This window comes from Colossoma macropomum, unplaced genomic scaffold, assembly GCF_904425465.1.
Source record: "Colossoma macropomum unplaced genomic scaffold, Colossoma_macropomum, whole genome shotgun sequence".
Lineage (NCBI taxonomy): Eukaryota > Metazoa > Chordata > Actinopteri > Characiformes > Serrasalmidae > Colossoma > Colossoma macropomum.
The window spans coordinates 32,127,101-32,144,319 of record NW_023494800.1 but is presented as its reverse complement, the minus strand read 5'-3'; the positions used below and the strand labels follow the sequence as shown (position 1 = coordinate 32,144,319).

The 17,219-nt window shown below is 37.0% G+C and overlaps 1 long non-coding RNA gene across 2 annotated transcripts; it reads left to right on the top strand.

The window, feature by feature from the left end:
• Positions 1 to 13,561: 13,561 nt before the first annotated feature.
• LOC118820244 lies at positions 13,562 to 17,219 on the top strand. 2 transcript variants are annotated; one of them, XR_005008241.1, is made up of 5 exons: positions 13,562 to 13,645; positions 15,418 to 15,553; positions 16,187 to 16,288; positions 16,372 to 16,434; positions 16,732 to 17,219. It is a non-coding gene; the product is annotated as an uncharacterized LOC118820244 (long non-coding RNA). The 2 variants fall into 2 exon arrangements; XR_005008240.1 differs by lacking the exon at positions 13,562 to 13,645 and having other exon boundaries at positions 14,850 to 15,553.

Sequence of the window (17,219 nt, the reverse complement as noted above, 5' to 3'; positions counted from 1 at the left end):
TGTTTGCACTGTAGCTTTCTGTTCTTTGAGGAACTCAAGTTGAAAAGAAATCACAAATAAAATGTTCAACAGTGACAACTTAGCATAGCCTTCTAACCCAAGCATATATATATATATATGCTTGGGTTAGAAGGCTATGCTAAGTTGTCACTGTTGAACATTTTATTTGTGATTTCTTTTCAACTTGAGTTATATATATATATGTATATATATATATATATATATATATATATATATATATATATATATATATATATATATTGTACGAATTATTATATATATAAGTTTTCATTTTAGCCATTTGCTCCATTCACCCCTGGGTGCCCCCCTAGTGTATTTGAAATAATGGGTGAAATGGGAAGTAGCCAGGTTCCCATTAAAATGACTCTGTGGCTGCTTACATTATCTAAATGTTTTCATCTCAAGATCTCATTTTTGGGGTGTACCTACAAATAACAAACCAAGTAAAAACACTGGCCAACACATCTCATTTAGTATGTCTATTTATATTCCCCCAACCCGGGTCTTGTGGAAGAGTAGAAGAGTGCTCCATTGTTTGATCTCAAAAAGGCTTTTATGATCACCTATGTTAGCGCTGCCCCCCACTACACTCATATGGCTAAGCTTGAAACTGGATAAATTGAGATATCAGTCAAGTGTTGTTTGTACCAACTTTCAAATATTGTCACAGGTAAGAACAATCTAGAAATGCATTACACTGCTGTTCATTCACTTTTAGCTGCACCACAAAAACGGAGGCAGAAAAAAATATTTTTAGAACTGTCGGGATGTACGTAGTAGAGGTTTCACAACTCATCTATGTAGTTCCCTATCTAGAACAAATACTAAAGAAGTAAAGAAGCAGGCAGCCTGAGCAGTTCCACATAAGAAAAGTCACTCACAGATGTAGATAGGGGAGTCACAACACCTTCTTTACCAAGGGGTTTATTGTAGGAGTTGGTGCACTTAAGTGTTTCAGAGCTGCCAGCCTATTTTCATAAAGAGAACTGGTGCTAGTATCTCACTACTCCTTGCAGCCTTTGTTGACTGAAGCAAATGGTCAGAATTTGAATACGGTGTTGCATTGTATCCTGTGCAAACCAACTACACTGAACCACACTTATGACCAGCTTGTACCTTCCACTCACTGGCCACTTTATTAGAAACATGTACCTTGTATGTGCACTAACTGGCCAATTTCTCAGAAACATCTACCTTGTACTTCCACTATTTGGCCACTTTATTAGAAACACATACCTTGTGTTTCTACTTACTGGCAACTTTATTAGAAGAGCAGCAATTGTTAGGCTACAGTCTGCTTTTTTTCCAGATATTATTTGAGTTATGGACCAATTTCATGATGCAATGAAACCTTTAATCATGCAAAGGTTTCTTTGAGTGTTCATGGTTCTACATAGAACAATTTTCTTTACTAAAGAACCCTTGAAGCACCATCTTTTTTTGATTTGACCCTACTTGCCAACTACTTACATATCTTACTTAGTTACTTAGAGATTAACTTTTTTATATGTTCATAATGACCTTAGGAATTCAAATTCCAAATTCATTAAATTATTATAATTAATTTTAGATCGAGCTAAATAATTTATTTCATTATCTCTTTCTTGTACATATGTATGTCACAGATATTTTATTTATGTTGATGACATCACATCAGGAATCATTTCACACCTTTAATGTTCATTGACCCTTATGTTACAAATGAAGCCAAAAGAGTTTTATTTCTTTTTTCTGAAATAAACTTCGTCACTACCACTCTTGTGGGCCCTGGGGTCAATCTGATTATATTCTACCCTGAGTTTCAGAGGGGGATGACCAGAGGGAGACCATGCTGTTTGGGCATTTTTGACACAAATGCTTCCCTCTCAGCCTCAGCAGGTTATTGTCAGTGTTTATGTGTGTACATGTCTTGCTATCCTTTTAAGGAAAACATGTCCTCACTATGATAGGAAAACATGACATTCTTGCTCAAGTGAAGACATTTATCTGGTCCTCACTTGAACACATTTATATTTTTGGAAAAACTAGAAGAGCAGAAAAATCGCCTTTTCAATACTGAGGTTGGACCCTGAGGTTAAGGTTAGGGTTAAGCTTAGGCTTGGATGCTGAGGTTAAAATTAGGCTTAGATTTAGGTGTAGGTGTAGTATTACTTGTGGTGTATGTATGTGTTTGTGTTTGTAGTGTGTGTGTGTGTGTGTGTGTGTGTGTGTTTGTATTGTGTGGGTGTATCAGGCTTATGTTACATTGTGGGGACCTTCCTTCTTTGTTGGGACCACAATGTAAATCATTCAATTTTAAGATGAGGGATTAAGATTTAAGGTTCTGGTTAGGCTACTGGTAGGTATGGTTAAGGTTTCTCCCCAGTCAGGTGTATTCTCAATTGCCATTCTGAACTACAGGGTCAGATTTGACTCTGAACACTGTTTTTAATCAAAATAGTGTAGAGATTTCATAAAAACATGGTCATTTCAATTATTCATATTATCACTGTTAAGGAAATCATCAAGTTTCATGAAAAAATAATGTGCAAAGATATTTTTAGAGACACTGACACCTGAAAAAGGACCATTTTGACATATGATTATAGGGGTTAATGACAGGGTGCAATCGCACTGGCATGAACTTTGATGACTAACAGTGACAAAAAAATCTCTGATGAGCTTTTTTCACTAAGGCTCAATTTCACAGTTTTGCTTCAATTCTTCTCGTGATATCAAGATAACAAATGTTTTCTCAACATGACAACTTATTTGGCTAGCAATCCCAAGATAACAAAAGCTGTCCAATCTTGATAATCTTGAGATTGCGAGAAAAATCAGTCATGACCTCAAGATAACAGTCCAAAAATATGGTAACTACTTCATGGCCTCTCTGGACTTCCATAGATTTGTCTACACTCAGTGTTTGCACTCAGATCTTAAAATTGCTGTTGGAAGAAGGCACCCTTCAAATATGAGAGACCTGGAGCAGTTTGCAAAAGAAGAGTGGTCCAAAATTCCAGTTGAGAGGTGTAAGAAGCTTGTTGATGGTTATAGGAAGCGATTGATTTCAGTTATTTTTTTCCAACGGGTGTGCAATCAAATATTAAGTTGAGGGTGCCAATAATTTTGTCCAGCCCATTTTTGGAGTTTTGCGTGAAATTATATCATTTTTGGCTTTTTTTTCTCTGTTTTTTTTGTGTTGTTCCAATACACACAAAGGAAATAAACATGTGTATAACAAAACATGTGTAATTGCAATAATTTGATAAAACTGGAGTGACAGTAATGATTGTTATAATTCTTTTTAGTCAAGGCTTAGGCTTAATCTTGGTCTGGGAATCAGGCCCAAGGAGTATCCAGTGTGCATTGCCTCACTTTCAGAGCCATGTACACATTTAGAGCCATTAAGACAATGTAGAATAATACACATGTGTATTTCCCACTTTTGCCTTGCCAAAAGGCTGGAACTTGAGATTGGTACTTGATTTAAAAAGCAGTACAGTCAATGAATATTAAACTTATAGAACCATACATTTGGTTTTAGTCTCTTGAAGTCCCTGGAATATTATACCATAAGGCTTATCATTGATTAAGCACCTGGAAAGCAATACAAACTTCTGAAAATCTGAATGTCTAGCTCAACTGTGTATTTTGCCCGATTATGGATGGTCATTTAAAAAGAGTCTGAGCCAAAACGAGCTGCCAGCATTGGACCAGTTGTGGCACACTTGGCTGGCAGGAACTGGGCCAGAAGTGGGCCAGCATTTCATGATTACTTCCATTAAATCTCTTGTGTAGTCAGTCACTGAATCTTCTTGTCTGTTTTTAAACAGTAACATGTTTTCTCTTTCCTTCTTTCTTTATTTCTATCCCAACAGGATGATTATGGTTCTGGTCTCCTGAAGAAAGAAATAAAAAAAAATAATTATCAAGAAGGTGAAACAGACAGATGTGCTGTTTGGAGTTCTCATTGAAGCGCAACCTGATAAATTTATTTTTTATAATATCTGTCATAAAGAAACAAAGGACTGGATAGATGGCGTTTTGAAATCCAAAAAGCTGCTAGGTCTCCTATAGAGCATAAATATCTAACGTTTTATTGCTTATTTGTTTGCTTTACATCATTTATTTGATTAAAAATGTTTGTTTGCTTTTACTACATTTCTCTCTCTCTCTTTCAGAAACATGCCATATCTATTTTTTCCCAGAAACATGCGCACATTTCTCATATGCATGTTATGCATGGAAAGTCAACTACAGAAATGTGGTCAGAATTGCAGTTTTCTTGTTTGCTTTGCAGATTTCTGCATTTTTGTCACTCAAAATGTAAAGAAAAAAACAATAAAGTGTTCAGCAGTAAAATTAAGTGCATCATAAGTTTCTTAAGCCTGAAATGAATGTGATCAGCCAATGATCAGCAAGTGATACCTTTGTAATATGATTATAGGCATACGGAGTTCACTAAACTGTATGAGTCAGTTTCCTGGACCGTGCTAAGCTGAGTCCTCGATTTGAACAACATCCTGAATGGAGATTCTCCATCAAAAGGAAAGTGTAGTCCCAGGAATGCAGATGGTTTCATCATCAGGGCTTCATTATATTCACTGAGCAGTTTGTTTATCTCCTCTGGGTGTGTTACACACTTTAGCACCTAGATGGCGATGTTGGTTCATTAAAAGAGAGAACAGAAATGTACTCAGTTTAAAATTCAGTTCATTATTTTTATTATGTCAGAAGAAAACCCAGTATCTCCAAAATGGCAACTTTACAGCAGAAGAAAAAAAAATCTTAATTTAAAAGTGAAAGTTAATGTAATTTTGGATTATTAATGTGTTTTTTTTATTTTTTTTACCATTTCTATTGGTCTGTTTATCATGAAATTTTAACACAAGGTAAAGCGTAACTGGACTTCCAAAAATGAAAATGCAAAGTTTTTACGTGACATATTATATATATATATATATATATATAACCGCAACCCAGAAGGATAAGTGGTTTAGATGATGTATGTATATTATATATATGGCTGTTGTCGAAAGAAAACCTTGTATCTCCGAAATAATAACTTTACAGGAAAAGGAAAAAACATACTTTACTTTTAATGTAAATCTAATGTAAATATATATACACATACACATGGATATATATACACATAGATATATTACAAGGATTATGTTACTTACTCATTTACTCATAGGCATTGACCTTTCTTGTGTTTTAATGAAAATAATAGGATGTTTTGTATGTACGGCTGTTCAAAGCTGTGTTTGCTGGTCATGTTCTGCTCAAAATGAGCTAAAATGTTCACTACTGAAACACTCACTACTGAAACATTTGGTAAAGATTAGGTAGTGTTATGATTATGTTCAGTCATTTGTTTTAATAAACATAATTAGGGTGTAGAGTCACTCAAAGCAAACCATAGTTCAGTCTAAAGTCCAAGTCAGTTCAGTGGGAACCAGGTTCTCAGTCAACTGTGTACTTAGTCAGCCATGTTCTCAGTTTCTTTTGTGTCTGGCATTTTGCTGTGAATGTCATTTTTAGTTCATGTTTTTATAGCCAGCATTTCATTTTGTCCTCTGTCAGGATTTGCTGAAATGAGTGTAAGCAATCGAGAAAAACTGTAAAATAAAAAAAATATATAAATAACTAAAACTTAAAAAGATAAAAACCATTAATACTTGACAAGAGGAGGAACTTCTCTCTATGCTCTTAATATGTAGATGATCTGAATGAACAAGGAACCCAATCTGAGTATTTTTTTAATCCAGTCTTAATTGAAAATGCTGTTATAATTCATTTTATTTAGCTCATCAATTTATTTCATTGCTCTGATCCTTTGATCATTTAATGCTTTTTGTCTGCTCTTATATGTGTTTTTGTTAAATGTGTTGTATATTTTTTTATTTTACAGTTTTTCTCGATTGCTTACACTCATTTCAGCAAATCCTGACAGAGGACAAAATGAAATGCTGGCTATAAAAAACATGAACTAAAAATGACATTCACAGCAAAATGCCAGACACAAAAGAGACTGAGAACATGGCTGACTAAGTACACAGTTGACTGAGAACCTGGTTCCCACTGAACTGACTTGGACTTTAGACTGAACTCTGTTTTGCTTTGAGTGACTCTTCACCCTAATTATGTTTATTTTATTAAAACAAATGACTGAACATAATCATAACACTACACAATCTTTACCAATGTTTCAGTATTGAATGTTTCAGTAGTGAACATTTGAGCTCATTTTGAGCAGAACTCAAAAATTCTAGTCAGTACATGACCAGCAAACACAGCTTTGAACAGCTGTACATACAAAACATCCTATTATTTTCATTAAAACACAATAAAGGTCAATGCCTATGAGTAAATGACTAAATACCATAATCCTTGTAAATATCGAAGGTCTTACTATCCAATCCAAACTGAAAAAAAAAATTAGAAACATAATTTGGTATTCCGATCTGTACAGACCTATTCAGATATACACAAGTATTATTGTATTGTGGAATGCAGAGTGGAATACGAGGAAAACTAGCACTTTATCTTCTCCAGACAAAACTGCAGGACACCTTCCCTATGACATAGTAGAGTTACATCCCCATTCACATCCACATTACTGTCCAGATAGCTTAAAATCAGACTCAAACTGTCTGATGTGCATGAAGCACTCTAGATAGTCTTGTAAGTAAATATTACATTGTTATTATCTATTTAAACCCAAGGCAGATAATAGAACGAGAGATAGTAATAAGTTAAATTTATACAAAATTATCATTTATAGAGTACTTTCTATTGGGAGGTGTCTGTCCCAAACCCTAACCCTTAAAGTTACACTTGTGAAAAAACCTTTTCTAACATTATTTCAATGTTTTTTTAAAGATGTTTTTGATTTCTTTTAAAGTAAAGCCAAAAGATTGAAAAAAAAGATTAAAAAAACTTGCAAAAAAGATTTCCCATGTTGTCATTACTGTAACACAGAGTTTAGTCTGTAGGCGGAGCCTTATTTTAGCGACACCCCTGCATTTTAGAGCAGGAAGTGAGACTGTAAATGTGTCTCAAAGTCTGAAAATCAGTGTTTGAACATTAAGAATTTGTCACTACCGAAACACATTTTCTGCAACTATTTTTGTGTTGTAATAAAGAATATGATGATTTTATGTGTGACAGCTGTTCAAAGCCATGTTTGCTAGTCATGTACCCACTAGTGTGTTTGAGTTCAGCCCAAAATGAGCTAAAGATTGTCACCACTGAAACAGTCACTACTGAAACATTTGGTAAAGTTTGGGTAGTGTTATGATTGTTTCAGTAGTGACAAAATGCAAAGTTCATTTGCTTTAGTTAAATAAACTATGGTTTCAATTCTGACTTTGAACCAATTCAGTAGAATCATCAATATAACACTACAGTACTGGTTTCAGTTTTAAAGATAAGATTATCCAGTAAAACTGTGTTTTTGGTACCTGCTCAAGGTGTGTAATGGTATTTGAAGGTGTTCTCATTTGTCTTTAAGCCTTGTAGCTGAAGCTAATGTAGCAAATTCTTTACACGTCAGGTGAAGTTAAAGTCACCAAGCACTATTACGTCACCAGTAAGTGCACCAAATTGGTTTGTTGATCGATAGCTGATTTTACAGTCGTTACTTTGGGAAGACTTCAGTAGGGTATGCTACTTAGACAGCTAATACTAATGCTATTAGCATTTATACTGGCCTCCAAGTGTTTTGCTAGTACTTTGTAAAATACCACATTTGTTTAAATCTATACATTATTCTATAAATGTAGACACTTGTGTGAGGACAGGAAGTCCTATATGTCAGCAAAACTAACGTTAAGCTAGCTAGTAAGCTAGACAGCTAAAGTTTTACTGTTGCTTGACTTTACAGAGGAATCTGTGTACATGTAGATATTTGTGTGTGTTTAATGGCCGAACAGTGCAGTATAACTTTATATATCAGCCAGTAGGTTTAGCTAACTAGCAGACATGATTAACCAAAGCTAATTAGCAAAATTAGATACTATAGAGTAGTTTTCATGTTCTGGTTGTCCCTCAAGCACTAGAACAAGAACCACATGGTCTCAAACCTGGTTTTATACCCACTTTCTGCTCTTCATCTGTTTACAGTGATTCTTAAGTTCACTCTTTTGTTCTTGCTTGGAAGTTTCTTGGTTGCCAATTCATACAAAACATTGTTGTGTGGCTTTTGTATATGAATAAAACATGCATAAACATGCCTTATACATTCTTAGGCGTAACCCACCTGTACAGGAAATGTAATTCACAGAGGAATTGATTTAAATGTGTCATTTCCTGGAACTGATCATGTAGAGAAAGGATGTGGAGGTTTTATTCTGTTACAGTCCCAGTTCTTTCACTGATTTTCAAATGTATGTATTTTCATCAAAGATCCCATAAATACATTTGCTCAGTTTTTGGAAGCATCTCAGCAACAAAATTCAAATGACCCTGTAAAATGGTAATGTATTCATACGTTTGAATCTACATTTCCTACTCATACATCCAATTTCAGACTCGAAAATTCAAATTCAAATTTTACCATAATAATTCTTTTTAATTCTGTGTGATATTTGGTACACTAACATTTAATTTATACATTAATTTAGATGCTTTCTAAATAGCTTTATTTAAAGTAAAATGTATTTTCAGAACTGCGTATTCATGCTTGTTTGTTATACAATCATTGTGTCTTAACGGTAATTAACATGTAATGTACCCTATATGCATTTGCACTCTGTAGTAATGCATTTGAAACTGCATTATGACTGAGAACACCAAACTACCTACTGCACTCATTCTATGGCAAAACAGCTCGAAAATGCATTAGATTCAATTGCATTTTCACTTTCACTTCCCAACCTGTCAGTTATCCCATCAGGATGGCGTCAATATTACACTCAGTGTAAAAGCAGCAAAGCTAAATTTGATGCCTGCAACATGGTCCAAAAAGTTGGGACGGGTCATTTTCACCAGTGTTACATCACCACCTGTTGTGTTTGTGAAAGTGGATTTTTGCCCCATTCTTTTACATTTAAAACTTCAGCTGCTCAACAGTTCCGGGTCTCTGTTGTCATATATAGCTCTTCATGATGTGCTACACATTTTCAAAGAGAGGCAGGTGTGGACTGCAGGCAGGCCAGTCTAGCACATACAGTCTCTTTCTACAAAGCCACACTGTTGTAACACAAGCAGAATGTGCTTTATCATTGTCTTGCTGAAACAAGCTGGGAAGTCCCTGAAGAAGATGTCTGCAGCATTTCTGAATGTTGTTCGTATATGGCTTCCACTTCGTGTAGTGAAGTCTTAACTTGCATTTCTAGTGTTTTCTGACAAGCATTTTCCAAAATACTCCCAGTCTTACACTGCCCTGTGTTTGGAATTAGGGTCTGGTTTAGTGTATGTGTGTGTGTGTTTGTGTGTTATGGTTGGGTTAAGTAGACAGTTAAATAGCTTTTACATCTAATTTTAAATTCTAACATTAGGCCAGTACTGTGTATATATATTATTCTTTTAATAATCCAACAAGCTTTGGCAAAGTGTTCTCATGTCCAGCTTTAGTTTTACTCACTTTCTGTTTGTGCCAGTCGTTGTACTTGCAGTGCATAAACGCTAACCACATCCTGTCTTAGACGAACGTTAAGCACTCTTGGGTGCTGCCACAATTCTACACCTCTTCAAAAGTTTCCTAGGAGTTGGTTTGCATAACTACTAACTTGCCAGAAAAAAAAAAAAAATACAGTTACATTACATCTTCATATTTCTCTTTGTGACCATTTAGCTTGGCCCATAGATTCACTATCAACCTTCATCAGCTATTTCTCCCCAGTTTACTTAAACACTCATGCAGTGTTTAAGTAAAACATTATACAGGTGCTCTGGCACATGCCATTTCTCCTCTACAGAGCATTCAGAATGCTGTGGGTCTTCTGGTCCACAACCTCCTGAGGTTCTCTCATGTGACTTCTCTGCTGAAATCACTCTACTGGCTTCTTGTGGAAGCAGGAATCAGATACAAAGCTCTGTTTTTAACATTCCAGGTATTATAGGGCTCAGCTCCACTCTACTTTTGCACTTTGATCAACCACACACCTGTTTGTCATTTTAGGTCTTCAAATTCTGGGCTTTTGACATGTCCTTTTATAAAATCTACACATGCCTGTAAAGCCAGGTCTTGCTGCTTTAGTGTTATTGTCTCTCAGAGGTGGAACGAATTGCCATCAATACTGTAACCCACACCATACTAACAGACAGACAAAATGGGTTGGACTGTCAGGAAAAATAAATAGAAAATAATTTGTAACTGTTGGTGACCATGTGTCTAACAAGTATGATATTCATTATGGTGTTCCACAGGTGACAGTTTTTGGTCCCAATTTGTTCTCTTTATTTGAACCATTCTATCGGATTAGTTTGTACTGCGGTCCCACTTGAACAGCTTTAAAAACAATTAATATTTAGACCATACATATTTACAAGGATTATGTTATGATCTATTTATTGAGATAGTAATATGCCAAAAATATACACTGTATGGCCAAATGTATGTGGAAATCCCTCTTAATTATTGAATTCAGGTATTTAAGACACACTTATTGCTCACAGGTGTATAAAATCAGGCACATGCAATTTCCATACACAAACACAGGCAGTAGAATGAGTCAAACTGAAGAGTTCAATTTCTTTAAACATGACACTGTCATAGGATGCCACCTTCACCACAAGTCAGTTTGTGATATTTCTGTTATGCTAGATCTGCCCTGGTCAATTGTAAGTGCTATGATTGTGAAATGGAAGCAACAACAGCTCAGCGATGAACATGCAAGCTCACAGAGTGGGGCCACCGGATGTGGAAGCACATAAAAATCATCTGTCATTTTTGCATCACTCACTACAGAATTCCAAGCCGCCTCTCGAAGCAAGGCCTCTTTTCATGGCTGGGCAGCTGCACACAAACCTAAGATCACTATCTGTATGTCTGTATGTGAGATATATCTGTAAGAAATGGTCACTGCAGAACATGCACACCCATAAAAGAGCTAGTTATTTTCATTGGTCATGCTGTGGCATGTCAGTGACAGGTTCATAGTTTTCCCACCAATTAAATTTGGGCTTGTTTGAAAATGCAGTTTCAGGAGAAAATTATACAATTTCAGTGTCTTCTAGGGGTGGGAATCTCTAGGCACCTCATGATTCAATTCGATTACGATTCAGAGGCTGCAATATGATTATAAAATGATTATCGATGCATCTCGATGCATCTTTTTTCTATACAGGATTTCTTTTTTCTCACTGTGTGACAACTTGGTAATTTTAAAGCAAAATATCTGTAATGATCCATAGTGAATTTGCTCTTGTTTGGAGCACATGAGACACTGCTGCCTCTCATCTGCGATAAAATGCGCTGTTACGGTGAAATAAGATCTTGTGGCAATGGATGTCCCCGCAGCACATGTTACAGCTGTCCTACCCGTTTTCTTCAGTGATTCTATAACTTTGGTTTTGGTCTTGTTGTAGGGGGTGGGGGGGGTGGGGGGTCGCTGTGTCAGTATGCTGTGTTCAGGACGCTGAATCTCGGCTCCTCAATAAAACTTGCAATAGGGTTTGTAATTCGCTTCCGAGTTGGGTGGAATCTTTGACAACGCTTGCTAGATGGTCCTCTGGTTGGCAACAAGTACAACCGGACAGACAATGGGTGGAAATATGTAATATGGTTTCTCATGTTTGTTGTTTCTAAAATATTTTAGTTTAGTGTTACAACTTGCGTATAGTGTGACTCTTGTCCAGGTAATTTTTTCCCTTCAACTTCATAGAAGCCAAAGTGCTTCCATACTTTTCCATTCTTTTACAGCCCTGTTGAGGCTCCACAGCAGAATTAGGCTCCTGGTTTCCCAAGGCAAACAGGTCTGGAGTGAAGACCCAGACCAACTCGATCGAAAATCCCCAGGACTAAGGAACATAAGAGACTGTGTACTCTGTCTGGGAGAGGGTTACCGGGACCTACCCCTGGAGTAAGACCTGGGGGTAATGTTTCTTGGCGAGCACCTGGTGGCCGGGCAGCCCACGTAACCAGGCTGGGCTCAGTGGGGGGGACCATGTGGGCCCAACACCTTCAAGGTCCAGCATGTGGGACCAGTGCAGTGCAGTATAGGTGGTGGGAGATGGCAGGGAGGTCCTTGGAGGCAGGGACCCCTGCAGCAGAAACTAGCTCTTGGCACATGGAATGCAACCTCACTGGGGGGAAGGAGCTGTAGCTTGTGTGGGAGGTTGACTAGATATAGTTCAGGTGCCGACTACATATAGTTGGGCTCACCTCCACCAGCAGCATTGGCTCTTGAACCGAGCTCCCTGATAGGGGTTGGTCCCTATCCTTCTCAGGAGTTGCACAGGGTGAGAGGTGCAGAGCGGATGTGGGGATACTCATGAGCCCGGCTGGCTGCTGTGCAGTTGGAGTTTGTCCTGGTGGATGAGAGGTTGCCTCAATGCAAATTAAAATTGCAGGGAGGAAAACTCTGACTGTTGTATGTACTTACGCACCAAACAACCGTTTTGAGTATTTGGCCTTATTGGAGTGAGTGGCCTACAGACACCATAGTCTTGCTGGGAGACTTCAATGCTCATGTGGGCAATCACTGGGAGACCTGGAGAGGGCTGAATGGGAAGAACGGCCTGCCCGATTTAAACTCTAATGGTGAGTACCTTAGAGAGAGGAAACAACATTGCTTGACTGTCTTTCCTTCTGTGCCTGTTGTAAGTTGATGAATTTATTATTTAGTATAAGTTATAATAGCTCTGTGTCTAATACAAACTACGAAGAGAAAGAGCTACTGTGTGCCAACTTGACTATAAAGCCATGTATGATTAATTTTCTGCCTATTGCTAATTTATAATAATCATGGTGAACAGACATTTTTGTTGGGGTAGCTAAAAAAATCTCTTGGAGGACCAAAAGAAAAGGGAAAATACAGCTCTAGGCTGGCGCTTGGCTATGTGCAGTTAGTGCCCTTTCGCTGTCTTGGTTCTGTCTGGTTACTGCTAGGCCCTGTGATGCGCTGTCACCGTGTACACACAGCCCTTCAGAATAAGAGTCCTTGCAAAGAAAATAATATCAGATGAATGAAACAGCCTAAAATCAACATGTACACCTTTATAATTTGTAAACAAACAGAACAGACATGCCTCCTGCCACAATATTAATAGAATCACACAATTCTCCTGAGAAAAACAAACTCCTTACTACTCTTAAAACCAAGAAGGTTTTCTGCAAATAAGTAAGTACAAAACCAAACATTTAATATACTTTATAACAATATTTATTTATAATAAATATTGTTATACTTTATAACAATATCAGTAACTGTGTCACGCCTCAGGCTGATTCGGACTGCATTTCCCAGAATGCGTCGGGAGATCACGTGTCGGAGCAACTTCCTTCAGACTCGGAGTCCCGAATGAACTCCATTGCCCACAATCCTTCAGGAGGTCACGTGACCTTAGACAATCGCTCACACACCTATCAGCGTTCGCAATCCCCTGAATACTGATATCTTGCACCTGTGTTTGTTGTTATATGATCCATTCAGTTTAGTATTTAAGCCCGGACTTTAGTCATAGTCATTGCGAGGTATTGCTTCTTTCTGAACTTACTGAGCGTTTACAAACCTGTTTGATTTTGCCTGTTATGACCATTGCTTTGTTTACCTGACCTTGTCTTTTGCTTATCCCCTTTGTACCTTTGCCGGCTTGTTTTTTGGACCTGTGTGTTTGACCATTTTGGCTTGTTTCTTCGACCACGATATCTGCTCATCCCTTTTGTTTTGGCTGCTTAGTGTTATGATCACTATGGTGATTCTCTGGTGTTTTTTTGCTACGACCCACGCTTGTTTTTTGACCACGCCTTTGCTGAACTGTAATAAAACCCTGTTTGCCTTTTTTATCCGCGAGCGTCTGAATTCTGTCGAACCGTCACAAACTGTTCATCACAGATACAGCTGCATGTTTTACTTGGTAGTCTGAAAAGACATGAGGCACAAAAATCCACACTAGGATACACAGATATGTAGGCAATATCATGTGTAAACATTATATCTGCAATGCAAATTGTGTATATAAACTCTGTAAAAGTAAGAAAAATGCTTTCATGTTGGACAAAATTACTTTAAATTTGCTTGTCTCAGTTTCATTGAGATATTCACTCAAGACTCTATGGCTGCTTAGGTATATATTAGGTACATATTTTTCGTAACAGCAGTGGTATAAAGATAATTCACAGCTTTAATGAAATAAAATGCCAGTGTTCTGCAAACTAAACTAAAAAAACACAACAGTTAACGTTTATGTTGTAACAATATGACACTGCAGGATGCAGGTAATAGTATAAATTGCATGAACAGAGTGAAAACAACAGAGCTTCTAGCAGCATCCAAATGTGTATTAATTGCTTTTTACATGCCTAACTAACACATGAATTCCTGATAAATTCAGATGTTAAAGAAAACCTTTATTACCTTCATCTTCATATTCATTATACATGCAGTAGTTAATATTGAGTAGTTTAATCTTATAATTGTTAATATATGACATTCATTTGTTCCTGATTAATGACTCAATACTTTTTTGCTTTGTTATTAACTAGTAAATGCCTTAATTACTGGTAAATCATGTACCTTAATATAAAGTGTTGCAGAGCGGTTTATCATTTAACTAGCTCATGCTGCTTCACCTTAACATGCGCTCTGCTGTTCTTACTAGGAAGAGTTGTGGTGGGGCCACTTCCTGATCACCTCATCTCTCACTGAAGGCGGAGTGTTTTGCAGTTGGTGGTTGGTGGTGTATAACTTAGTGCTGATGTCAAAGCTGATTTCCACACATAAGATTTAGATTTCGTGTTCAGATTCTCTGCTGTCTGGTATTGGAACGTGAATTAGAAATGTCAGCGCAAGCTTTACTACAAGCAACCAAGCTATCTTTTACCAAGGAGAATGGATTTTTGGTCTTAATCTTAACTGGCCTTGTTGTTGCAGAAAACTTTGTTGAGAAAGACTTTCACTGCCCTTGCAAATCCGACTTTAGAGAAACGCTTGTCTTTTTCTACCTGTTCATACCTGCCTTTGTCATTTTTGCTGTCGTGTTTTGCATTATGTGTGAGCTGGAAAGGCAGAAATCTAATAAGGAAACTCAAAAGCAGAAATCTATTGAAGAAACTCAAAAGCAGAAATCTATCGAAGAAACTCAAAAGCAGAAATCTATCGAAGAAACTCAAAAGCAGAAATCTAACAGGGGAACTCAGATATGTGGAAGACCTAATGGATCTTCATGTAAACAGATTTTTTTTTTTAGCTTGTGGTGTTCTATTCCAAGTACTTTTTGGATACTGTTGTTCTTCTGTGATGGCAGATATTGGGCTTGTTATCATACTACATTTGAAGGAGATGCTGACAGCACTAAAGACCCTCCATGGGAATGGTGTAACACAAACCGAACATTGACTGCTGACCAGAAGAAAGCAGAGAGAGCATATAACAACTCTAAGGTAAGCTGTTCCTAGTTAAATGTAGCTGATGTGAAATATTCTACTTGCACAATGTAGAACCCCCTTCTTAAAACTTTCATCTACTGATTTTTATTGTTGCCACTGACTACCTTGACTGTGGGGGATTTGTTAATACACTGAAAGATAGTATGGCCTTTTATGTTTTAGTTTTAAGCCGTAAAAGCTTAAAACTAAAATGTAGGATGGAGAGTGCAAAGAGAAATTTATGAAATGAATTTAATAAGATTGCAGGCAGCGCTCAGTGACGTATTTGAAATGACGGAACAGTTGAACACAGATAGTGGTCGACAAAGTAACTCTTACTAGAAATAGACAGCAGAGGGTTGTGTTTCAGGATGTCTTGAGTAAGTTCATCTCATTTGACAATATCGACTTTAGTTCCCCTTTAGTGCTTCCCCTTTTCTGAACTTACATTAGTACAAATTTAAAGATTTTTTCCCTTCAAACTGTACAGCTGAAGCTTGAGTTTTTCTTATCATGCTAAACTGAGTCTTTGGTCTCATGAGTGAAATTTGTTAAAAAAAAAAATGTAAAAAATATAAAACAGAAACATATCTGAACAGCATGCATAAAAATAAATTATTATTAATGTTCTGTGTTATCTTGTTCCAGTATGGAGGTTTCATTGCCCTCTTGGTCATCTCATTTATACTACTGATGTCATATATTATATTTAATTGCTGCTGTAGAGAACATGGAGTCTCCAGTGAACAGGTCAGTTCTCCATCCAAGGCTTGTTTTAATCTGCAGTGGTAAAACAACTAAATATACTCATGATAAAACTTTCCCCTTTACAGACCAGGGCAGAGAAGGGCACTGCTGAGGCACAGGAAAGCAGTGGACAGAGGACAACTACACATGTAAATTTAGCCATCATCCAAATTTGTTCACCGATAAACTGCAGATAAACTACAGTAACAAATCAGCTGTGAGAGTCTGATCACACTGTAATCAATAATCAGTAAAACTCTGTGATAAACTTCTCTGTTGAGCAGGCCAACGAGAATGCTCATCAAAACCTTAATGCTGGTCTTCATTTTGACTAATGAGGCAGTAAACACTGGTTTATACATTAGAAAAACATCTACATCAGTGTAATACAGCACTGCAGTGCAGAACAACTACACATCCTGATGATCAAACTATTCTTTTTACAGATGGTGCAAGAGTCTGAAATGACTCCATTGCAAGGCACTGCTGGGACAGAGGAAGGCCGAAGATAGCAGACCACTACAATTCAACAATCAGTTTAGAACGAAGAGATAACAAGATTTTCAAGAAAGCATCAGTTCATCATTGTAACATGACCTACCACCCTGCAGAGTTTAGCTACAACCCTAATTTAATACACCTGGTCCAGGTAATAAAGGCCTTCAGGAGCGTCTGAATATTAGAGTCAGGCGTGTTGGAAATGAACTCTCCAGGGTGGTAGATCTCTAGAACCATGATTGGGCCTTAGGAGATGATGTTAAATCCTGGAAGGTCTGATTTCTAAAGAAAATGTAATAAATCAGGTATTATTTTGTGTAGAACCGTTAATAAATTTCACAAAATTTTCAAAAAAGATAATTGGAGTGATTTGAGTTATTTTTTGATTTTTATCATGCCTCAGCCTCAAAAATGCAAGCTAGCCTATGCAGAGGTA